The sequence below is a fragment of the Myodes glareolus genome, chromosome 14 (assembly GCF_982192425.1).
Source record: "Myodes glareolus chromosome 14, mMyoGla1.1, whole genome shotgun sequence".
Classification (NCBI taxonomy): Eukaryota; Metazoa; Chordata; class Mammalia; order Rodentia; family Cricetidae; genus Myodes; species Myodes glareolus.
Window position 1 is genome coordinate 12,375,754 of NC_142039.1, and position 26,533 is coordinate 12,402,286.

A 26,533-nucleotide genomic window follows, 5' to 3' on the forward strand; every position below is an offset into this window, starting at 1 on the left:
ACATTTCCTAGATCTTAGACTGCTTGAATAGAATTTTTGTGATAAAATTATTTTTAATAATTAATGTATACAATACTCATATATACATTACCATAACATTGAGTAATAGCTGCTATTACTACCATCACGACCATCAACAATCACCCTTACATAGCAGGGGGAGGTCTCACCATCACCATCACCATCATTACCATCATCACCATCTCCATCACCATCTCCATCACCATCACCATTAACACCCTTACACAACAGGGGGAGGTCTCACCATCACCATCACCATCACCCCCTTTCCCAGCAGGAGGAGGTCTTTTATTAGTTACTTTTCTGTTGCTGTGACAAAATATTCTGACTAAAGCTACTTAAGGGAGGGAGGGTTGATGCTGGTGTAGAGTTCTAGAGGGACACAGTCCACCAACAGCAGGAAGATGTAGCAGGCAGAGCAGGAACGGTGTCGGAATAGGAAGCTGGGTGGCTATATGGCATCCGTACTCAAAAAGCAGAAAGCAAACAGGAAGCGGGCCCACCCCCACTGATCCACTTCCTCCAGTGAGGCTCCACTTCCTAAAGGCTTCACAGTCTTCCAAATGGTGCCACCTGCTGGGAGCCAAGTGCTTAAAATTGTGAGCTGCTGTGTGGTGTTTCCATACCCTAACCACCATGGGTCCGTTAAAGACAGCTACCTTAGCATCGCTTGACTTAAGAGGAACCAAGTCCTGCCAGTCTTGAGGGAGGCTGTGGCCAAGGGCATAGCCCACTCCACCTGTTCCCTTTTTCAATAAATATTTATACTGCAAAAATGAATAAGATATTCCTTTGAAATGTAGCATGTTGCTTATTGATACAGTTTTTATTTTTGCTGATTAAATTAGCACTATGATAGTAGACTCAATGTTGCTTACACAACTGAAGAAAGTGACGATCTCTAGGACAGAATCTACCGGTGACTAATACTTCAGCAGTAATTGAGGCTCAATGAGCCTCTCCAAGATTCAGTCTTATGCAGGCCCAGAGCAGGAAACCACAGCTGACTCAAAATCATGTTTGCAACGGTTGTGCCAAGCCCAGAAGACAGCATTTCCCAGACCTTCACCCTACCTTCTAGTTCTGCTGTTCTCCCCACTTTCTCTTCTCTAATGTTCCCAGGCCTTAGAAAGTATGCAATACATGTCCTGTTTAGGACTAAGGACATCATTCTGAGCATCTTGAGCAGCCCCAGTCTCTGCACTCCTTCCTGGTGACTGCAGAGATTCTTCTTATTAAGGATAAGAGTAGCATTTGTTTGTCCTCACTGGGTGCTGGCAAGGAGCAGAAATATTAATATGTATTTCTTATTTTAAATAAGACCATCTCTAGAGGAAAGTGATTACCTTTCCACAAAAATGAGAACGTTGAAATGGATATATTAAGAATAGCACCCCAGGGCTGAGGAAATGGTTGGGTCAGATAAGGTGCTTGGTGTGCAAGCATAATGACCTGAGAAATCACTCAGAATCCAAATAAAAAGGTGGTGGGTCCTCTCATCCCAGTGTCACAGAGCCAGAGAGACAGGATACTACCTGGGGCTCTTTGCTCAGACAGCCTGATCTAATCTGTGAGTTCCAGGTTCAGTGAGAGACCTGTCTCAAAGAAAGTAAGGTAAAAATAAAGTAAGGAAGATATCTAATGTTTATCTCTGACCTCTACACAAGTATATACATATGCATAATCAGAAGCTTGTCTACACACAAAAATATAACATTAACATTATAGTTCTGTTGTATGTAAGTGCAAAATACAGGACATCCTTAGTAAATTCTTAGAACAATGACCAGTCAGCACAAAGAATGAGAAGTGGCCCAAATAATATTTTATTCATGGATATAAAATAGAAAAGTAATTTTGGAACTATAAGAAGTAAAAAATAATTTACTTTTGCATTTTAATATTTAAAATTTCAATATCAGTAACGTAAGTCTGGTATGTTTTCCTATAAATCCTAAAAGAAATACCAAACCCACAGTTTTTAATCGGGATTGACTGTATAAAACAAACATACTCAGACTTTTTAATTCTGTTCACTTTGATTTTTAGGGACTTTACCTCTTGAATAATTCAAATTTGGTCTCACAACCAGGATGACAATCAATTCACAGAGACTTCAAATAAATGTGAGGCCCTTGTCCTTCCTGAAGTCATGTCAAGCAAGGTCAGCACATTCTTTATATAGTGATTGGTTGTGTAACTTTACAACACGGGTGCAGTGGTTGGTTGTGTAACTGTGTAACATGGGCACAGTGATTGGCTGTGTAACCATGTAACATGGGTACAGTGTTTGGTTGTGTAACTGTGTAACATGGGTGTAGTGATTGGTTGTGTAACTGTGTAACATGGGCACAGTGATTGGCTGTGTAACCATGTAACATGGGTACAGTGCTTGGTTGTGTAACCGTGTAACATGGGTACAGTGTTTGGTTGTGTAACCATGTAACATGGGTGTAGTGATTGGTTATGTAACCGTGTAACATGGGTACAGTGTTTGGTTGTGTAACTGTGTAACATGGGTGCAGTGATCGGCTCTGTAATTGTATAACATGAGAGCAGTCTTTAAGTCCTCCTCCTCCTCCTCCTTCATTATAACCACAGCATATGGTTTCTCAAATTATGTAAAAGAGATGCAAATTATTCAAGAGAAACTGGTTCCTGTGCATAATCATAGCAACAGGTGTCTATTTTAAACACACTAGGACTAACTAATGAATGTTTGTATTCCTAAAATATTCTTTGGGGTGTATTCTAGGAAATCATTTTTAAGGACATTCATAGAATTTATTAAAAAAAACAATGAAAACCTGGAACTCATTTTCAGGGATGCTCTCTTTGCAACATTGACAGATTTCCTCAAAATACTTTTGCTGGGCCAGGAAGATGGCTGGAATGGTCCAGTGCTTGCTGTACAAACATGAGAACCTGAGTTCAGATTGCCAGCATCCGTGTAAGAAAATAACAAACTTCTCCACTGTGGAAATCAGTGTGGCAGTTCCTCAGAAAACTAGAAATAGATCTACCATATGACCCAATTATACCACTCCTGGGCACATACCCAAAGGACTCTATTTCCTGCTACAGAGACACATGCTTATCCATGTTCATGGCTGCTCTATTCAAAATGGTTCTGCCATGGAAACAGCCTAGATGTCCATCAACTAATGAGTTGATAATGAAAGTGTGATAGCTATTTCCAATAGAATGTTATTCAGCTGTAAATAAAAATGAAATAGTTTCACTCTTGGGGAAATTAGTGGTTTTTAGAATCTTTAATGTGGAGTACCAATAGAATCCAAGAAACTAGGAAAGAACAGTTGGTGGAAGAGGAAGAAAAACCCTAAGAGAGGTGGAATAGTAGAACAAGGCAGCTGTGACAAGGAAAAGAGAGATAATGGGGAGAGGAGATGTCAGAGGAGGGCAGAGGAGAGGCAACTAAAATGAGGATAATTGAATAAACCTTACTGAAGCTGTTGAAGCTGACTATTTTTCACACACACACTCACACACACACACACATATACACACACACTACATATCATAGGCTGCCCAATAGAAAGCTCGCTGCCAGATGTGGCATATCTCCCTTCTAGTTCATGGGTGTTTCAGAGACCATGAAACAATATAGGTTATTGCTATTGCTCTTGGCTGCCCACCAGAACTTTTTGGCAGGCTACGTTCATACAGATACCGTATGCATTGGTCACAAGATATGGAGAAATCAAGTTGGTTCTGACCAAGAAACTTTCTTTCTGGCACATAGCACCTCAAAGGTGTTAAGTAGACTGCTGAGGGGAAGACACATACACAGTCTTACTCAGGTGTGAATCCTGTAAACTTCAATAATGGCCAGCATGGAAGATATATCCATTGGTACAATTGTGGCAGAATGGCATGGGGTAATAAAATGCCCTGACTTGCATATTTGCTATTTTTTATAGAGTCCAGGCCTACTCTGGTGTCTAATAAATAGTGGCACCCACAGTGTGATGGGCCATCCTACATCAAATTAATAATCAGACAATCCCTCAACACGCATGCCCACAGACTAATGTGACTACACAATTCCTCAATTAAGGCTTCCCTTCTCAGATGACTCTGGGCTGGGTCGGATTGACGACTGAGGGTAACCAAAGTAAGGGTAATCAAACTCTTTCTGGTTGGATTAAAGGCCCATTCCACAGAAGAAAACACATGCCTGGTGCCTGGTAACTTTATATTTTACCAAGAACTCATGGTTTGGGAGCTCCCAAGACCCAAGTGTAAACCACACGAGTTATTCTGCTAAATGGACACACCATCAAAACCGCCTCTAAATTTATTTCTTTCTATCCAAAGATTAGTATGACTCTCAGACCTTATAGGGAAGCTTCCCTTCTTCAGTGATTGGCTGTTCAATGTAGAAGCTACAACTACTCAAAGTCGAGAGAATAAACGCCAGCGGAATGTTCAGTCACGGATAGGACTTCTATTTCCCACACTCACTCCAAAGGCTCAGGTGGGAGTGGGGGCAGAAAAGCTGTAAGGACCAGAAATCAGGGAGGACCAGAGAGAAACAGTATGTTCTGGGAGTGACAAGACTTCTGCACCCATGAGCGCACAGCAGCTGTGGTGGCCTGGGCAAGACTTGTACAAGATCTATTCAGTCAGCATCACAGCATGGTGCAGGAAGGGATTCCTGAGTTCCTACTTCTAATGAAGGAGCTAGGGACAGCCGATGGCATCTCAGAAAGTGAGTGTCAGGCTGGTCATGACCCAAAGGATGGTCCCACATGTAGAAGTACATGGGCAGCTGAAATGAAGTTGATGGGTTTAAAAAGAAAAAGAGGATATAAAGTTGAGTATGGGTAGGGAGAGAGGGCTGCATGGATCTGGGAGGAGATAAGGGGGAGTTATCGGGGAATAAATATAATGAAAATACATGGCATGGCATCCTCACGGAATTATTAAAGATATTCAACAATAATCCAAAGCAACAACAACAAAAGCCTGCATCTTGCAGCTGGTGCCTGTAACTTTAGCGCTGGATACCTGGAGGCAGGAAAACCACAGGGGATTACTGGCTAGCCTGCCCAACCAAGACGGTGAGCTCCAGGTTCAGTGAGAGACCCTGCCTCAATAAATCAAGATGGAGAGCAATATAGGTGGATAATCAAAAGTCAGCCTCTGGCACACACAGTTGAGTGGACTGTCTACACAGTTTTTCTGTTTGCAACAGATGATTGAAGGCAACTCTTACATAGTTTGAAAGTTCTGCGTGAACCACAAGTAATCTAGACAACAACCACAGTGAGACACAGACCCTGGCAGCTTTCTGTGTGGATTATAGAGCTTTCTGTGAGTTATGTTGAATATATACTCTTTAAAACAATTTTTTTAATATTTTTTTAAAAAACGTTTTTGCAGCCTAAGTTCCTGTGAACATACGGACGTAGTAATAACTGCTCTGATGATTCTTTTGTTGTTCATTTTGATCGTGACCTGAGAGCAAAAATCAAGAGACTTACTCTTTTATTATTGGCCATGTTCTTAGAGAATAAACTTTATTGTAAAAACTTGTTCATCTGCAGAAACTGTGGAGACTGTTCACATCTCCCTCCAATGGCCAGGATGAAGAAGCTCAAGGAATAAAGAAAGCATGTGATCCAGGCCATCACTTTACTGGATATTTCACTCCTTCCATAGGACAAGAAACACAGAAGTTCCCTCCCATCACACCCACACACCTAAATCAGCAAGCTGCTTAGTTATTTGTTTTACATTTACTGTGTCGGTGTGGTTGCATGCTGTTGCAACTGTGTGGAGGTCAGAGGGCAACTTTCAGGAGTCAGTATTCTCCTTCCACCCTGAGGCTTCTGGGTTTCAGACTCAGGTCATCAGGCATGGTGCCAAGCACTCTTAGGTGATGAGCCATCTTGCTAAACCAAGGATTTGTGTTTCATGGAGAATGACCAGAAAGCTAAAATGCACTCTGTTTTGGTTTGGTGTTTTGTTTCGTTTTATTTTTTTGATGATGATGATGTTATTGTTGTTGTGTGTGTACGTTTTGAAAACAGGTCTTTCTATGTGGCCCAGGCTGTCCTGGAACTCACTTTGTAGACCTGGCTGGCACTGAATTCACAGAGATCTGTCTTTCTTTACTTCCCAAGTGCTGAGATTAAAGGTATGCACCACTACACCTGGCTTTGGAATTCATTTGTTTATACAAATTTATTTCTTTTTAAATTAAATATATATAAATTTAAAAATTTCTTATTAAATTAAAAACTTAATTTTATGTGTACGAGTGGTTTAACTGAATGAATGTATGTGTACCATATTCATACCTGGTGTCAGAGGAGGGCGTTGGGTCCTTTGGAACTAAAGTTACAGATGGTTATAAACTGCCTTGTGGGTGCTGGAAATAAAACTCAGGTCCTCAGAAGGAGTAGCAAGTGTTCTAAGCACCTGAGCCATCTCCCTAGGTTTACTTCATTTTTTACTATCTTTTTTCTCTTTTTAAAAATTCATTTTAAACTTTATTATAAAAACGTGGCAAATAGAAAAAAAATCACGCAACCAAATTAACCATTCTCAAAGACTATACCACTCACTAAATACAGGTTTATTTCTTGGTGGCTTCACTTTGGTATTAAGCTAACTTAGAACTTAGAACTATTTCTATTTCTGAAATCAGATCAAATAATCATTTGACTTTTTTTTAGACACGAAAGAGTAAGCAATATTATTAAATTCTAATCAAATCTAATATTCATTAAAATTTATGTTTTAAAATGTCTTAGCACATGGATGGTGGTGGCAGATGTCTTTAATCTCAGCACTTGGGAGGCAGAGGCAGGTGGATCTACATGAGTTTGAGGCCAACGTGGTCTACAAGAGCTAGTTCTGGGACAGGCTCTAAAGCTACAGAGAAATTCAGTCTTGAAAAACAAAACAACAAAAAAAAACGAACAAAAAAAAATTCTTAGCACAACTTCTAAAATCCATAATTCACTAAGTTTAGTTTCATCATATATTTACTTCTACAGGTGACTGTATCCTGCTCATTTAGCTCTATGCATTAACATAAATTTTTATATAATTTATATAGAGTAGATCGAAATGCAAACTTCTCCTTAGTTATAAGCTATCAGATGTTTAAGGACAGCATGGCTCACAGTGCAATTTCACTAACACCTATGTAATCACAAGGACCTAGGGGAAATCAGGTGTCCTGGGCTAATTTTCACTTCCATTAGTTTCAACTCTATTTGACAAATATTATTCCACTGAAAAAGTCACAAACCTAATTAAAACTCCAACTCACTTACAATTTAAGATAAGAACTTCAAGAATCATCTTTTGAGAAGATGTTAAAAATACTGAAAACTATTTCCAATCTGAGTTCAGGACAAAAACTAAAACCAAGTGCAAAAACTTAACAGATATCAGACATGACATATGTCCTAAGCATTTCCTTTGGAGCAGTTTTTACTTAAATTGAAAAATTAAAATTCAACTAAACACTAAAGAATGTCCCCCACCACCAACACTGTCATATCTCATGCACGACCGATGGATTCCCAGCATTTCCACTGAGGGCAAAGGGCATGGCCAACGAGACCCACCTTCCGCAGATGAATCGGCTTCCCATACTTTGCAGTCTCTTAATACAGGTTCTCAGTGCCAGAAACAAATAGAAAAACTAGACCAATATTTGCGTTCACTTCAGAAAACATCACTATAGAAAGTTCTACAGCCAGACGAAATCAGTTCAATGTAATAATAATTGGTTTGTTTCCCTATTTTTTGTTTGTTTTAAACAAGTTTTCATCACGTTGCCCAGGCAGGGCTTAAATTCATGAGTTCAAGTGAATCTCTAGCTTCAACCTTCTCCAGGGACTATGGCCGAGTGCTGTCCTAACTGGTTTTCATGGAACATGGCCGATAATTATTAAAAGAGCTACTGCCTTCCTAGTGTAGTGGGCCGCACATCGGTCTCATAAAGCAAGCTAACGAGGGCCCGGCAAGCTCAGGAGGTAGCGTGCTTGCTGCTTCAGCAAGAGGCCACACGCAGGGCGTGGCGGTGTGCACTTGCAGCCCCATTGTCGGGAGAGGAGATGAGCAGATCCTCACAGCTCACTGACCAGTAGGCTTAGTCTAGTCAGAAGTTCTCCAGCCTTGAGATATGTCTCAAAAAAGCAAAAAGCAAAAAAAGTGGATGGCATCGGAGGGACAAGACTGGAGCTGGACTTCTGGCCTTCACAGACACCTATGTGATATGTGCATAAGCATATGTGCATGTATGTGTGCATGCATGCTTGCATGTGTGTGTGTGTGCACATGAGCTTGTGCGCACACACACACATAGAGGAAAATCAACTAGATCCTTCATTCAAGGTTCTATTAAGTAATCACACATATATAAGTATGTGTGAACCTTCATTCAAGGTTCTATTAAGTAATCACACATATATAAGGTTCTATTAAGTAATCACACACATATATAACATGAGAAGGCCAGGCCTGCTTGCTGGGGTTTTTGTCCTGCCCAGTTCCCCCAGCTGTTTAGCCCCAAAGAAAAATCACGCAAAAATCTCTATAAGTTATAAAGCTGATTGGCCTATTAGGTCAGGCTACTTATCAACTAACTCTTACATCTTGATTAACCCATTTTTCTGATCTGTTAACATGTGGCTCAGTACCTTTTTCAGTGGGGCAACTCACATCCTGCTGCTTCGGTGACTGGGCAGGAGTGGGAGGAATCAACTTCCTCCTCCCCAGAATTTTCCTGCTCTCCTTGCATCATTTCCACTTCTTGTCTGGTTTCCCCGCCTACACCTCCTGCCTGGCCAATCAGCGTTTATTCAAAACATGATTGACAGAATACAGACAATTCTCCCGCACCATATATATATCAAAAGCTCCTACATTTCAGAACTAGAGAGATGGTTCCATAAAAAGAGAATTCAAATCCCTAAGACCCATATAAAAGTCAGGGATGTTCCTGTGATACCAGCACTGAGGGGTGGAGACAGAAGATCTCAGAAATTTGATGAGTCAGCCTGGTCCACTCAGCTAACTTCGCAGTAAGAGATGCTGTCTCAAGGCAATAAGGCAGAGGGCAATAGAAAAAGACATCTGATATCCTTATCTCCTTTGCACGTGTCGTGTGCGCACACACATGCACACACACACACACGCATGCATGCATGTGTGCACATATACCACCCCCACATAAGATTCTACAATTCCATGGAGAATTGCACAACATTTTAGTGGCGTAGGTAGATGGCAAAATGCCCAAGCCAAGAAAGATAAATTTCAATGGATAAAAAGACTGTTTTAAAGGAACTTGAAATGTTTATTTATAAAAGTAAATTATTTTGTAGTTTACTGGTTCCCATAAACTCCATGAGCTAGGCTAGCAATCTTTTTTTAAGCTGCAACAAAGACATATATTTCGGTTTCGATGAGTATTTTGCGTGGGAGGCTGTACAAGGAAACTCTTGAGCAGTTGAGACACTGGCCTTCCATGAGGAGGAATGTGGCTCTGTCAGAGTTCAGGGAATGTATATAGCAAGAATGTCACAATATTACATTTGATCTCAATATTATGGTACAAAGAAATACTTCAAAAGAAGACTTGATTTTCCTATAGCCTGTTAAAAAATGATGACAAAACCCTTGCCAAACATCTTTGTACTTCAAAGATGGGATTTCTTCCAAAGAAGCCACCATGTTTAAATTAGAAATAATTTGACCAAATATGGCGCGACTTGAGAGTTTGTAGATACAAGGGCCAGGCAGTGTGCACAAGAGATGCAACCTCAGGTGCTTTTGAGAAGACCAACAACACAATAGCTGAGCAGTTAGGACAGCTCACATCTCCTCACACTCACACACAGCTGTACATCAAATAATTGTGAAATTAAACCACAAAGGAAATTAGAAAATGTTAAGAATGCTATAAAGCTAGTGAGAAGGCTCAGTGGATAAAACACTTGCTGCTAAATTTGACAGTCTGAGTTTGATTCCTTGGTCCCATGTGGGTAAGGAGAGGACTGACCCTACAAGGTGTACTCTGACCTGTGTGTACTGTGACTGTATGTGCCCACACATACTCACATCCCACAAAATAAGTAAAATAGAAATAAAGGTGGTTATCTGATTTCTTACATTCTGGTGAGCATCTCAAGGTCAGGGGCTGGCATATCTCTTAGTGTGAGCTCAGTCTGGCCTATATTCCAAGTTAGTCAAGGCTACGCAGTTAACGTCCTACTTTTAAAAGAGGTAGAGAAAGAGACAGAGGAGGAAGAATTGTAAATAAGAAGTAAAAAAAAAAAACTGAAAAAAAAATGGCTGCAAAGGACCCAGTACATCCATAGACTCATGTAGAGGGTCCAAATGTAGGTGAATGTGAGGAGACATTCGGTGTCCACCGACTGTTGGCCAAAGTGGTCTATGTAGGCATAAATGTGTGGGAGTCCTCTTGTGGAAGTTAGAAATAGACCCTGGTTTGAGAAAGAGCAATTAATAATTTTGACTTAGAACTGATAATGGCAGAGGAACACCCACAATGACTGTTGAGCAAGGAACCAACCTTCTGGGACTAGGATATTTTTAAGAGTATTCAAGGTTTGGCTACAGAAAGGTAAAGATGGAATCTTACACGCACAGCACACATAGCAGGCAGGAAAGAGAGGCTAGGGTAAAGTTTAGGAAGACTGCACAGGGACTTAGGGAGATGGTAAAGTGCTTCTTATGCAAACCCAAAGAGATGAGGCTTTTTTAATTTTAATTTTAATTTTTTAGTTTTTAGAAACAGGGTTTCTCTGTGTAGCTTTGGTGCCTGTCCTGGAACTCGTTTTGTAAATCAGACTGGCCTTGAACTCACAGAGATCTGCCTGCCTCTGCCCCCACAAGTGCTGGGATTAAAAGTGTGTGCCACCAATGCCCAGCATGAGTTTTGATTCCCAACACTGACATACAACAGCTGAGCACCTGTAACCTCAGCACTGACAGACAGACGTCTGTATTTACTGTCTAGGACAGGTTCAGCGAGAGGCTCTGCTTCAAAAAAAATATGGTTGAGAACAAATGAGAAAAAAATTCAGTCACCCTCTGTCCTTCACACCTACACACAGCCATGCGAGCACTGACATGCACACATACACACACGATCACACACACACACATGCACACACACACACGCACACACACAATGCACAGAAGAGAAAAAAGTTACCTAAAGCATTGCTGATACCATCATGCATATTGTGTATGACAGAAAAGGTCTGAATTAAAATTTTTTGATAGACATAAAGGACCTATAAATAGCCAGGCTATTTCCAGGCTCCCATTGCTGTTTGATTGTTTGTTTCTTAAGCACAGTTTCCATCTCTCAGGCACAACTCCCTCTCCTTCTGCTGTTTTGTGCTCCTAGCTTGTCTTCTGCTTTGTAATCAGCTGCCTAAAAATATATATAGTAAGCGTTCTAAACTGAGGAAGACTTTACATGCCAAGATTATCGTCACCTTTTATGGAAATCCAGGTGTCACATTGTGGTCACAAGATCGCTCCCCATACGGAGGGAGGAAGCTCATTAGAATGGGGATTTGTTTCACTCCCGGCTCTTCCCCAGCAGCACCTGGCACACAGCAGATATTTGTTGACTGAATGAAAATGCTTGTCTGTTCCCAGGTATCTCCATGGGAAATTTTATTTATTAATGCCTTAAGCATGTGACGTTTGCCATCCTGATGAAGGTAATATGCTAGACGTTAGGGCCTCTATTATTTTTAAGGCAAATGGGGTTCTCGTCCTCAGTGGACCTTATCTGTGGAGTGGTAGGACTAACGGGCATTTTAGAAATCTGTTGAAGCCCTTGGGCTTAGCTCGGCAACTGAAGAGCTTTACAGACCATTTGGGAAGAGCAGCTGGGGACGCAAACATACCTCACGGTACATAGGCCGCCCAGGTAGCTGCAGGCGGAGTATGAATCCACATGCCCAATGTGTGTCTTATGAAAAGCAATGAGGATTGTACAATTACTGGATCTTAGACTTTAAGATCAGTTTCTCACAAAAGCACAAAGCTTTTGGCCTAGGTATAACATATGCCTGCTTTTCTAGAAACAAAATTTCTGTTGTAAACCAATTGAAGACGTGTTTAGAATTTTACGAAGAATGGATACGTATTGCCACCAATGGCCACACCTGTGCCACACGTCACCAACTGATGTGCATTTAGATGGGGCCTCATCAGAGATGGTGGGCTCCACAGAGAGACGTTTCTGCCTACTTTACCACAGCCCCTGCTTTGGCAATGCCAAACATATTGAAATATATGCTGTATAAGCAGAGTTGACTCTGCTGGGTGTTAGGATGGAAAGGCCATCAAGGACACGAAAAGTCGGAGGAAGGGGAGCTGGAGAGATGACGCAGCCATTATGGGAACTTGGTGCTCTTCCAAAGGACCTGGGCTTGATTTCCAGCAACCCTGGGACAGCTCAAAACCATCTGTAACTCTAATTAGGGGTCCAATGACCTCCTCAAGCACCAAGCCCACATGTGGTACACAGACAAACATGCAGGCGAAGCATCCATACAGATAAAAGAAAATAATTTAAAAAGAGATTGGATTGGAGGGTCAGGGAAGAACATTCAAGCCCAAACCAAGAGCTGTGAAAAGGGAAAATACTTGACTTGTTGGAGGAATTAAAAAAAAAAAAAAAAAACAACACAGGGATAAGTAGGGAGGTGCTGAGCAGGAGGCAGCCTGGGAGGAGGCGGGGTAGATTTCCTGGTGGGTGGGTCTATAACGAGCAAATGCAAAGCGAATGCTGAATAGTTTTCAAGGACTTGGGTGAAGGCAACATCAATATTTCAGAAGAAATGGAGTAGAGGCTCAGACTTCCTGTTGCAGGGGCTCCCATCAGAGAGGAATAAGGAGGTACAAATGGTCCAGCGGCTATGGGATGGGGCTGATGCCTCAGCAGTCAAAACTCCTGGCATCTGTGTGGTGCTGAAGTCCAGCACTTCATGCAAAACCAACTACGTTTGCCTTAGGCATATTTAACCTGGGTGTTATTTGAGCCAGACACATCAGAGGAGAGAGGCAGGCGAGTGGTAGGAAGTTTGACCAGTTGGGCTCCCACCATGACCTTTCTGGTTGACACCATGAGTCGAGTGTTTGGCAGAGGCTCTGCACAGCATGAAGGAAGCATGAAAGAGGTCCCATTTATTCAAGTGTTACCATCACTCACACGATATCACTTCCTATCTCAAGAGCAAGTCATGTATAAAATAACACCAAAAGGTTAGTCATTTATGGAAACCCAATTTCCAAAAAGAGGATTTAAGTTTTAAAATTATATATATATACACATATGGAAAAGAAAAATTACAAGAAAGGTTTACAAAATAAAATGTCTATATTCAGCAGACACATATCTAGAAAGGTCACCAAGAGGGGCAGTTGACGTAGGATGTTAGCACCTGGCACTCTGGAATTGCTTTATTTTCAAAGTGACTTCTAAAGAGAGAAGCCCCATGCGGCTCAATAGTGGTGTTGTATCTTAACACCCAGACCCTGCCGATCTGCATACACGGTGCAGTTGTTGAACCTATTTTCAGAACGTTCTAGGGCAGGCTCTTCCAGCTACTCATTACCTTATTTCTCATCTGTTCACCATTACTCTGTTCTTAGGCCTTTGCCCTAGTGTGTCGCGATACTGTCCTGAAAATGCCCCCGAGCCACCGCTGAAGGAACAAGCAAAACCAACTTCAGCCAAATACAAATAAAACACAGTGACCTTAGTTTCCTCCTAGCCTCGGCGGTGTCCTCCGTGGAATCCTAAGCAGCTGACTAATCCACTTCCATCTGGCTTTCTGCCGGAACACAAGCGGGTTAGATCAGCTGGTGTTTCTCTCTCCGCAGAAAGACTCCCACAGCCTTCTGACCTGGAGCAAAAAGGTGGAAGCGGTGGACAGAGTCCAGCCTGCAGCCCGTGTGAACAAGCAATATGGGGCGGAAAGAAAAGCAGCAGGTATTGGGGTGATTACAAGAGCAAAATGTTGGACAGCCCTGACTGGGACCTCACCAAGAGACTCATCTGGGGCTGGGTCAGATTACCAAACTGGCAAAGAAACCGTTCAGATTAGAAGGAAAAGAACATGAGCATCCTTAGCGAGTATTTGTTAAATAATTCATTTCTCACTAACATATATTTGATTCTCTTCCTTATAAGTTTTCATATTATATTGGACCCTTGAGGTCCACAGCAAAGGATCATCATTACTTCAAATTTTAAAATATGGAATTTTGCCGTATCTTTTGGAGAAAGTGGGTGAGCTGCTTACTCAGCCAGTTAAACCTGCTCTGGATTATTATGATTTCCACTGATGGGGACTGAACTGAGGGCCCTGTCTATGCTTGGCAAGTGCTCTGCCACCGAGGTAGAGCTCTAGACAGCTGCCTACATGTATTTTACATGTTATTGGTTATGTGTGTAGTCTATGCATTTGTATGGGGTACACCTTTGGGTGGAGGCCAGGGGATGATGTCAGACGTCTTGCTCTAGGACTCTCTCCACCTCATTCCCCTAAGACAGGGTCTCTCGCTGAACCTGTGACTTGGTTGGTAGCCATCAAGACCCAGAAATCCTCCTGTCTCCATCCCCCACAGTGCTGGGTTTATAGGTGCTTATGGTCACACTCAACCTTTTACATGGGTGTGGAGGATTGGAACTCAGATCCTCAGCTAACAGAGAAAGCACTCTTACCCACTCAGCCACCTCTGTAGTCTCATACTTGTTCATAATTTTATGTATGAAAATCATTCATAGATAAACTAGATGAAAATCCATAGGTAAACTAGAGTATGGATTTGAACTAGCCTAGGAGGAACTATTGTGTTGGGGAGATCTGTTTGTGCTGATTGCTCTGTCGAGACCACTGGCAGAGTCCCATTTCGGTCTCAGTGTGGAGTGGAGTCCACATTTAGCTGGCTGGGATGGACCCAAGAGTCTCCTGGTGGACCCAGAGGGAGACAGAAGGACACATAGGGAAGAAGGAGGAGGAGCCGAGGGGTTGTTCAGCCCTTTCGATCTGGAAAGTTAACGAGGTGGGGGGGGGCGGGGACAGGGATGGGACGGGACCGTATTTTGGTCACTCTGTAGATCTCCCAGGCTTATTCCCTAATATTTATCCATGAGTTTATGTTTTAATAAATGACAAAAGGAATCGCAACACTACTGTTACCCTAGAAATAAAGCTCTGCTCAAGCATTTTAACACCAAAGAAACAGATTCGGATTATGTTGGCATGAGGACACTGCACAGGTATTCTCAGATGCTCGAGGTTAGCAGTGAGGCTTTCCTCCCGCAGAGCAGAGAAGGTAACGAGATTTCAGTGAATGAGGAATGTCAACAGATCATTCCTTCAGTCTTATCAAATATTTGTTTTCTTGTTCCCGCCAGTTAGTTCCGAATGCTTCAGCGGCCCATTTTATTTTGACATCTATCATTTACCGAATCACCACAGAGTAGTCGACCATGAAGAAAGGAAAAACTTACATGTTTAGTTTATAAAGATACTGGAGGCAGGCAGTGGTGGCACACACGTTTAATCCCAGCACTCAGGGAGGCCGAGGCAGGCTGATCTCTGTGAGTTTGAGGTCAGCCTGGTCTACAGAGTGAATTCTTAGACAGTCAGAGATAGACAGAAAAGCCTTGTCTTGAAAACAGCAGCAGCAACAACAAAAACCAACCAAACAAAGCAACAAAACAACACAAAACGATGCTGGAGTCAGTAGAATAGTGGGCACTGATTGCCAGACCTGACAACCTGATTTCCATCCTCAGAATCCACGAGGTGAAGGGAGAGAACTGACTCAGAAAGTTGTCTTCTGCCACATCACACTGGTCAACATCCGCATCCACATTCATGTGCACACACAAACTAAATAAGTAAATTTAAACAATTAATCAAGGATAGTGAGCTAAAAGTACTTGAGGAGATTCATGCTCCTAACTTGTTTCTTCAAGTCCATGAAAAATTTAGATTTTATGTAAAAGTCAGATAAAATTTTGACATTCAATTTTTATTTTAAAGTATATCATTTAAAATTAAAATCCAAGCCATATTATTGTCTAGAAATCATATTTTTCTACGCAAAAGAGTCCAAGATTTCTGTCTTTTACTTACTTTTTATAGAAAAGGCCACACTTTCCTATTGCCAAATGACTTATTGCATTTCACTAAGAAAAATAAGTCCACTAAAATATCCTATAACTTTGGCCAGGAAGATAGCTCAACCAGTAAATTTCACAAACAATGAGAGGGAACAGGAGAGGAAGAAGAAAGAGGAGAGGACATAGGAGGAAGAGGGAGGGAGAGGAGGACAAGAGAGGAGAGGAGAAACCCAGGTGTTCTGCTGCATCAGCTACACAGGAAGCTCTAAGCCAATGAAAGATGCTATTTTAAAGAATAGGGAAAACAAAAGAAAAGTCAAACTAAAAGGTGAATTGAGCTATTCCTCCTCTCTCTCTCTCTCTCTCTCTCTCTCTCTCTCTCTCTCTCTCTCTCTCACACACACACACACACACACACACACACACCCCTACTTCCACCCTCTCACCCATGCCCACACATTCTCATGAATACAGTACACTATATCCTATAAACCCACAAGAATGGCAAGGACATAAGGCGTCTGGTGAATTCAAAACACATTCTTGATATCCCACACATAACGTTTATGATGCCTAGTTATCTATTAGAAAATCCAACATATTAGTCAGTGATTTCCAAAGTGCTAAACATTCCTTGTAAAACTTTCTCCCTTTGAACATCATAGACTATGAAATGCTATAGGCTTGTTTCCTGTATTATGCATAAAGTACTTCTGCAACTAATTCCATGTAGCTTCTTATATTCAAATAATAAACTAAGTATGTATTTAAAACCTTTAAGCCTAGTAAAACGATACTCTTCCAAAGACACAGCAGACAGAAAATCAAAGTGAGTGTGTTCTTATGACGAAACTCCTGGAATGCATTTAAGCCATGCACTTGCTTATCAGGTAGATTACTACGAGTTATTCTTTCCCGTCCCAATTTCTCAATCCCACTGTTCTTTACTTTGGTGTCCTGTGATAACATTACTGGCCAAGTTCCACTGCGTAAGAACATTCACACGGCACTGACATGCTCTATCTTCACAGCCCGGTGAGATAGAGCAATCATGTTCCCTGGTGTTGCGGCAATAATCAGGACCAGATGTCATACATTTTCTGCTTCACACAGAAGCCCACCACAGGATGGGATGTGGAGAAGGTACCTTGGTTATGTCATCTGGAGGGTAACATGAGTACTAAACAAGGTGACATCAATTTATATCAGAGTAAAAATAAACTAGAATGAGGTGGTGTGAGCCCTAAAGTGCACTTAACAGTTGAACACAGTCAAGTTGATCCAGTCCACTCCTAGAGAACGCTTATGCATAACAGAGGGACAATCAGCAGGATGTAAAAGCATCATTGGTCAGAGCCTGACCAGCAGGGCACATGCCCTTTCAGAAGGTTCCAAATTAGCCCTGGGAAATCACCAGAAGGGGAGTCGAGCTGATATCCTCTGAGTCAAGACTGGTATTTTCAATGCCAAATATTTTCAAATCTTTTCAAATCTTTATTTTTCAATTGTGTGCATGAGTGTTTGCGTGCATGTTTGTGTATCCTGTGTGTGTGTGCCTAGTGCCGGAAGAGGCCAGAAGAATGCTTCCAATCCTCTGGAACTGGAATTACAGGAGGTGCTAAGCTGTAATGTGGGTGCTGGGGACTGAACCTAGCACCCTGCATCAGCAGCCAGTCCTCCTAGATGCTGAGCCATCTCTCCAGCTCCATCACTAGCTAATTTATTTTTTTAGCTTTGTATAAACTGTCATCCACTTTAATGGGCTGAACTGGTGAATGATCAGCAAAATGTATTTCATACGTTCCACATTTTAGAAGGGGCTTGCAACTTTGAAAGAAATATGACCACTAATTTATAAATTATGTAATTTTTCTTAATTTGGTAATTTAGAGTTTCATGTAGCATTAGACTGAAATCCATTAATCTTTTTTCCCTGTGCTGCATTAAGGACAGAGGAAATTATGCAAAGGTACCAGGCTGCAAGTTATTTCTCTCAGTTCATGCAAACCACATGGTTTGTCGCTCTGCAATAAAAAGAGGGACAAGATATGTTCTCAAGAAAATTCTGAAAAATATTTAAAAATTTTCTCAGGTATAGTTTAGAGTATATTTATCATCTAATTAAAAGTGTAGGTGGAGAGATTTAAGGCAGGAGGTAACAGTCCATTTACAGCAAGGGCAACAAAGAAAGAGTTGGGCTCAGCTCAGCCCCTCCCTAAGCACCTTCCCTGGACAAAGCCTGTCTTTTCACAGAATCCTCTTCAGATTGATAATCCAGCTGGAGACTGGATAGAATATATTTGTAGTTTTATGAATAATTATAAGTAACATCCAAGAAAAGAGCTTTTGTTTGGAAATCTGGTCATTAGCGCATATTTCTCCGTGGGAAGGGAAAAAGAGAAGTAGAGTACACTGAATCTCCGCAGACACATCTCCACACTGATAGCCATTCCCCGGGGTATGGGTGTAGGCTCTTATTTTCTGAAAAACAGGTGTGTGGTGATGATCAACGAAAGTACTGGTTGCCTCAAAATATCAAATACTATGGTAGGAATAATAGCTTGTTTACAGGGGACTAAAAGTGAATTTTAATTTTGAGTTGATCTTCATATGAGGCTTGTTCCTTTGGTCTTAAGGTTTGCTGCTTACAGGCCTTGAGCCCTTAGTCCCCCTGTGATGTGGGATTCCCTTCTGTATGCTGTGAATATCATTGGTTAATAAAGAAACTGTCTTAGGCCTGTGATAGGGTAGAGTAGAGCTAGGTGGGGAAAACTAAACTGAATGCTGGGAGAAAGGAGGCAGAGTCAGGCGGAAGCCTACGGAGACAGACACACTGGAACCTTGCCAGTAGGCCAAAAGCTTCATGGTAAATATAAAATAAAGGAAATGGGTTAAATTAAGATGTAAAAGCTAGCCAAAAAGAAGTTAGAGCTAATGGGTTAAGCAGTGATTTAATACAGTTTCTGTGTGGTTATTTTAGGGCTGAGCAGCCAGGAACTAACAAACGACCTCATACAACACCCGTGCCTCAGTTCTGAGTCCTGGCATCTCAGATATATGTCGGGCCCAGCCATGATAATCTTACTGGAGGCCTGAGTCTCAGTAATTTACCCTGAGGCAATGTCTGGTTGCGGGAAGAACCATAAACTAAGATTACCCAGGCACCATTCAAGAACAGACCATCCAAAGGAAATTTCTAGATAGGATCACCTGACAGTACACTCACCAGGACACCCCTTGACAATTATCAGCTAATCAGGGGTCCTGAACCTTAGACCTCACCTTCACCTTTACCACTATAGAAATCTAACTCTAACTGAGCACGGGGATCTCCGATTATTCCAATACATTGGACACACAGAGAGACCGAGTTTGCAAACTTGTATAAAATAAAGGCTCTTTGCTTTTACAGATGGGGCTCAGTCTCCTTTTTGGGGGGGCCTTCGCGGGTCTGGGCATAACAATATACACCATGGTTCCTAGCTTTAACAGCATTTGGAAAGTCAAGTTTATACTTCAGGAGTGGAAAAATGTCCTAGAGAGGTCAAGCATTCCACTTAGCTGTAGAAACCAAAATGCCATCTATTTTCTCTGTCCTAAGTACATATTGAATTAGCATAGCAGTCATTGCTATTCACGCGTACTTTCCCTTGTTAACTTGGGAAGTGTTACTAATCCACATCTCAGTGAAACTGCCTTTGTTTTGTTTTGGTGTCTCTTTAAATGATCACCTCTCAAAAACAGCTCTACCAACTAGCTGTCCCAGGGGTAGTCTCTCTCTCACCCCTTAAAAGTCACACAGGAACAGTGAACTGGAGGTTCTCGTGAGAAGTCCAAACCTACCAAAGCCCCATAGAGTCCTGTAAATCGCCATCTTTCCTATGAACACAAAGAAAGAACAGCATTGGGGTCTCTTAAAAATATACGTTTTTACTATGCTCAAATTGAGTCCACAGAGCTACATTGGGTTTCCCCTTCCAACTACAATGTGAAACATATGTATCTTAATTGAATCATTTTTAAAGGGGCGGTTGGTAAATTGACTCAGGAATTGTTGCCACTCTGCAAACAAGTTCATTTAAAGTGAACTCTACAAGTTTTAAATCTTCAATTGATTTCTATTCTGAGCATTCTACCTAAATTGCCATGTTTATAATATGAAGATTCATGGCTTTTTGTCCTCAGAATTTGCATATGCCCAAATCTATCTTTTTATCTTGCTGTCGGAGCACTAGGTAATTTCCTCACCTTCATTTAACTTCATTTAGTTGTTGATATGTGTCATGTGTAGGTGATTAATACTCTTGGCCATTACACGACAGCTACTTTTTTACATTGTTGCATTTGAAAGCTTACACAACCACTGTTCAAAAATACCCAAAAGTCAAATTAGCATAAATTATTCGCAGCCCACTGTAAAATCCTGGAAGCTAAGCTGAGCTGAATGCACAAACCCTCCCAATGTGGAACTTTGCTTTCGGAGAAGTCTTCCAAGTATTTTTATTGAACATTCAACCTTATTAAACCAGGTCACAAAGCAGCCCAAAGCATGATTCTCACATGGGAATTTCAGTCTCAGGACTTCTCATGCCACAGAAATGTCTACACTGCTACAGAAAACAAAATGAAAATGGTATATTTTTTTTTTATTGAATATGCTTTCTTCAAGTATTTCCTAGGCCTGAAAGACTAACTAGTTGAGAAATCGCTATCCCACCCAAGGTGCTTTGAGAATGTTGTGTCAGCTCCTGAGCCTTTTGATCCCCTTAGGCAGGACAATGGGGAAAGTAAGAGTAAAGAACACTAAGATTAAAACTAAATTCATTTACTATGTTTAAAACAAATAGATTGAAACTAGATAGATTGCTCAGTGAATGAGAGGATTTGTTGCCTAAGTATGGGGACTTGAACTTGGACCCCAACAGTATATAATGTGTCTATAACCTCAGTAGTGTGGTGAGGTGAGTAGAGAAGGCTCAATCAGGCCACAGCTGAGCTCCACGTTTAGCATGAAGGCCTGTCTTAAGGAAATGAGGTGGGAAGTGATGGAGCAGGATAAATGGACGCTCACTCCCACCCCCAGCACCTATATGAATGTACACGTACATCCACACGCACACACCTATCACTGTTAATTATTAGCTACAAATTAGGAGACCAGGGAATGTATCAAAAATAAAATCACATGCTTTTCTGATTTTAAGTCTACTGAAGTCTGCTCAGTTATTACACAGGAACTCCGAGCCCTGTTTGATGTGAGTTGATGCCGGCATCAATGGTACCCACCTTCCAAACAATAGTCTGCCTATTGTGTGTGCTGGTAGTGTAGATGAGGACCTCAGATGATTCTGAAAGGCAGATTTTGTTTTCTTTGATAGGTAAAATGCCACTGTTAGGTAACGAAGTGAAGAAATTAGACTAAAATCAGGTCATTATCTTTTGTAAGGGTAGCAAATGGCATAATTTACACAAAGATCAAAACAGCAACAACTTTGATTTCCCTTACTAAGAAACAACATAGGAAATTCCAGTTCTCGTGGCTGGGGCAAAGCTGTGACAGAGCCCTTGGCCAGCATTCAGGAGGCTACAGGTTCAACCAGACAGCGAAAAGAGCTTCCAGCTCTTAACCGGAAGAGAGGCAGGTCTCTAAATGGCCAGTAGAAAAGAGAACACTCACCAGAACACACGGTCCCTTTGCCAAGCCCTGCTAGCCCCTAATCAGTGCAGAGTATGCACGCTTCCTTGGCTTTGGCCGTACTTGACAATGAAAAACTACAACATAAAAGTATGGCAACATTACTTCTCATATTTAACTACATCTTATGTTGGAAGTAGCTTTTTTTCTGATTCTGTGTAAAACTTAACAGCTCTCTAAATCATTTAAATGATTTTGCTATTTGAATAATGTCAAGAGTTTTATAAGACTGACTTATTTTACTTTCTTAAATGAGGTCTTACCATATCGCCCAGGCTGCTTTTACGTTCCTTTGCTTCAGACTCTTGATAATATATTGTGATAGTAGCATTGTCAATAGAATCATTTCAACAAGAAATATCAAAGGCACAGCCAGAGAGAATAAGAACATTTAAACCTACCAATTGATGCAAATACACCCATATCTGAGAATTAAGCCCACAGAAATTATTCAGTGGGGTCAACAACTATATAGTTACAACTGTTACTACAAGTTTGTCTACAAAAACAAAATTACAGATTTGGTCTGAAATCCAATAACTGTGTCTAGAGAAATGGCTCATTTGGTAAAGTTCTTGTCATATTGCCATAAAACCTGAGTTTAGACCCCAAGCACTCACACAAAAGACCAGGGGTATGTGTCCCTAACTCCAGCTCTGGGGTACGGGAAGATGAAGACTAATTCCTGAAGCTCATTGGCTAGCCAGTTTAGTTGAACTGATAATTACTCGAGGTTTAATGATCTCTCAAATATTGTCTCAATAACTAAAGTGGAGAAAATTTCAGGAAGACACTCGATATCGAATCTCGGTTTTCTATACGTGAGCCTGCACATGTGCACATACACACACTTGTGTATGCATACATAAATATAAAAGTTCAACAAAAAATGATAACTTTATTTGGGTAAACAATGGCTAATCTACTCAATATTATATCACGCTGTGACTGAACTGTGATGTCAATGTCAGGCTGAAGGGCAAAGGTAGTCCATGAAAGCGTACGCACTGCAGAGACAACTGTCAAAATGCACACAGCTATTGAACGGGACTAGACAGCAGCATGCCAGTGTTAATTGCCTGCCTGGGCACTGTGCTGTGGTGAGGCGTCCCCACACCCATGGCATCTCCTTCAGATTTCTTCCACTTTTAACTGTAGTAACTTAAGTAATTTCTGAAGGGGAAAATGCTTCTTCACGTTTATAATCTTTAGTAATAAAATAATTTGGCAAATCTGTCAGGAGTGCACAAAACCATCACTCCCATAAGACAATTACTTAATGTCACAAGGTGACAGCAATAGGCCAGCATCTTTGGGCACCTCTATAATCCATGAAGACTTACTGACATCATGCTTGCATTTAAATTCAAAGTTTATTTGTAAAAAGACACAGAAACCTGTAGCCTTAAGCCATTAGATGCCTTCATAAATACATAAAGAAAGGGAAATGCATGCTCATGCGCTAATGTTCCCTAAATCTAAACTAAATAATCAATAAAAATCTAAAGTGGGCAATAGTCAGACCTAAGGGAACAAAAAGTTTTGGCTTTTGAAAGATGTTTAAAAGAACAAATGTCCCTGTGTAGATTCTCCATAATGCTGCAACAGGAGTGAACGGAACCACAGGGTAAAACCTCCAACATGAACCATCACATTGCCTTACAGTTGAATAGCTGTGACGTTATTGTCCCTAGTGATTGCTTGAGTTGCTCTAATCATAAAAGAATAAAGAAAGAGAAAGAAAATTTATTCTAGAAAGCCAGTTCTCTTGGAATATTTAACTCCCATTATTTTCTTTGTTCCATACCTAAGCTCTTGTTCTTCACCGTTCGGGGGATGAAGATAACTTTGCAAATCAGTGGAAAGCAGTAAATGGCCAAGGTTGATATGCTGATGTGTTTACACGGGTTCAGAGGGTTGTACGGCCCTCCCAGCCCTACCCTCTGATAAACAAGCCACAGATACCCAATGAAGAGTCCCCTTTTCAGGGGTCCCTTACTCCTCTGTGCCAGCAAAGACCTAACTTTCCTTGTTTCCTATCATGAATATCAGTTTGTGTCACAGAGGAAAGTGCCTTCATTCCAAGTCATTTCAGAAGATGCAGGAAGAACGTTTGTATTCCTTTCATAACTGCAAACACCATTCTGTATAATCAGGGTCTATATGCATTCTGATTTTCTTTAAATCCTCTTGCAAATGTATATTATTCTTCTTAATTTTACAGATGACATAAATGCGGACAAAATACTTGCAAATCTCAAAATACAGTAAGGGGAATATATAGAATTCAGCGTCAAGACTGACCAGGTGCAAACACTTGCTGTAAACTGAAGTCAGAGAAACCATTCTGGTTACTGTTTAAAATGAGTCAGAAAGGCTTGCGCATGTCTGAGAGGTGACTGTCCCATGGAGGGAAGCATGCAAAGACACAGAAGAAGTAGCCTTCTTGCTTTAACAATGACGGTACGCAGCCACTGGATAAGTCATTTTCAAGTAGCTTACACACCAGCAAGATCAGAATACATGAGAAACAGCAAGTGCACTGAATCTGACATACATACATACATTTGTAGGGTTTTGTACTAAAAGGTATCTCTATAAAAGGCACTGATTTATCAATTTCATTTCAATGTGAGATGAAAATTAAATGTTTTTCAAATCTGTCTTTATGTAGTTGGGATTTGAAATCTTCAGGAGAACCAGATATAACACAAATCATACATGGATTAAAGCAAAAACAAAGAGCATGCAGCTCATTTGACAGTCTCAAAGCTTTTCTATAACATATACGTACATGCACATAATGACACATATGTCAACATATCTATCAAACAAGATTTCAGGGACTCAGGCAGCTGACGCAAGGAGATTGTGAGTTTCAGGCCAAGGTGGCCAAAACAGTAAGGCCCTGCCTCAAAAATCAACAAGTTAGGTGTGGTGGTGCTTGTCTGTCATCCCAGTATGTGGTAGGTTGAAAAGTGAAGAACGTGAGTTGTAGGCTAGCCTGGACTACATAGAAAGATGCTGCCCCCTAAATCAACCAAACAACAATAAAAACCTAGGGAGCAGAGATCCAGGGCTTGGGAAAGAAGTTTAAAAGGACAAACCTCCTCAGGCCGATTCATCAGGACTTCAAGACAAGAGTGAAGTAAACTATAAGATAAATTACCCATTTAGAGTCACACAGATCGCCACTACTGTTAAATAATCATGACACCATCGTCCCAGTTTCTAAGTACAAACGGAACGCACGTAGAGTCCAGACTATAAGTTGTAAAAGTTCATTATCGCTTGTTAGTGCTAATTTCCTAGTTAATATTTCCCTGTAGGAAAAAATGAAGTAGCTATTTCACTTCTGAGACTGTTCTTAGAAAGCAAGGAAGCTTACTAGCGACAATAATTCCAGATGTCACTGAAAGTAGGAACAGCAAAAGAAGTATTGACTAATTTTTCTATCAGACATAACATCTTAAAAATTGGTAAATGAATTATTTCTAACATCCAGAAACCCTTTGTATTGGTGAATAAGTTGGCAGCCACGTCAGAGCCAGAAGGAATATAAGTCACAGTACAGACAATTTTACTTTTAGCCTTGGGGACTGAACCCAGTGCCTTGTGCAAGTGAAGCAAGGACTCTACCACTGAATTTCATCCCCAACCTGCACATATGCAAAACTGAATGTGTGCCAACAGAAGGAGCAAGCTCTGTATCCTTAGAAAACATAAAAAGTAATCTAGTTATGAATCACACAGAATGAAGCCAAGGGCCCTCGACTTTGGTGGTTGTGCTGGTACTTTTATGTGACAGAGTTCAGAACAAATGGTTACCACACAACTATTTTTTTTAACATGTATTTTTCCCTCTTGAACCAAGAGAGGTGTAGGTTGAAACAATAAGGAAATCTAGCAAGAACTTTTAGGCAATCGGAATTTAATTGATTATCAAATATTTGTGTATCCTATTAACATGTATTTGTAAGCTCATGGCTGGTATTTACGAGCTCTAATTTAATTGTTGGTGCTGTTTGTTTTTCCAAAGTTTTTCTCAGGAAAAAGGAAAATAATAACATCACCAATAATACAATTTGCTTGAAAATTCTCCTTAAACACAGATGTCATTATTCCCAGTCTCAGATGATGCTGTTGATGCATAATAACTTGATGATTATTATAAGATTACACTATAAAAACTTGCTTAAAATGTCACTAATAACATATGACTTTTTTTTGTAAAAGTCCTGAATCTAAAACACTTGACAGTCTTTGTGTGGTAAGGTGCCACACTTTTAAGTGTCTTAAACAGTAGGCTCTCTTGTCTGAACTTTATATATTCAAAATGTAAAAAAGATAGACTAAAATACAATCTTAATTTGTTTTTAACACTTGAATTTAAAGCATCGGGATTTTTAGGAAGGTCTCAAGAAGAAAGAAGTTAAAAGTCCAGTGCCCAAGCTGTCAGAGGGGTCTTCAACAAGTACCTGCTTGCAGACAGAAAGCATATTTTGTCTCCAACAAGCTCGCCTGACCGTAACTCCCTGCCCGAGCTGCTAATGGAATCTCATAAAGACTGTTTAAAACCAGAGTTACTGTTTTTATTACTTAACCCACCTCAGTATTCAAATAAGCACAATGCATGTGATATT

The 26,533-nt window shown here is 40.8% G+C and overlaps 1 protein-coding gene across 10 annotated transcripts in view; it reads right to left on the reverse strand.

Annotated features, from left to right (window-relative positions):
* Positions 1-26,533, reverse strand: part of Cacnb2 (calcium voltage-gated channel auxiliary subunit beta 2) — a 357,246-nt gene that overhangs the window by 128,972 nt on the left and 201,741 nt on the right. The gene's annotated exons all lie outside the window — the stretch shown is intronic.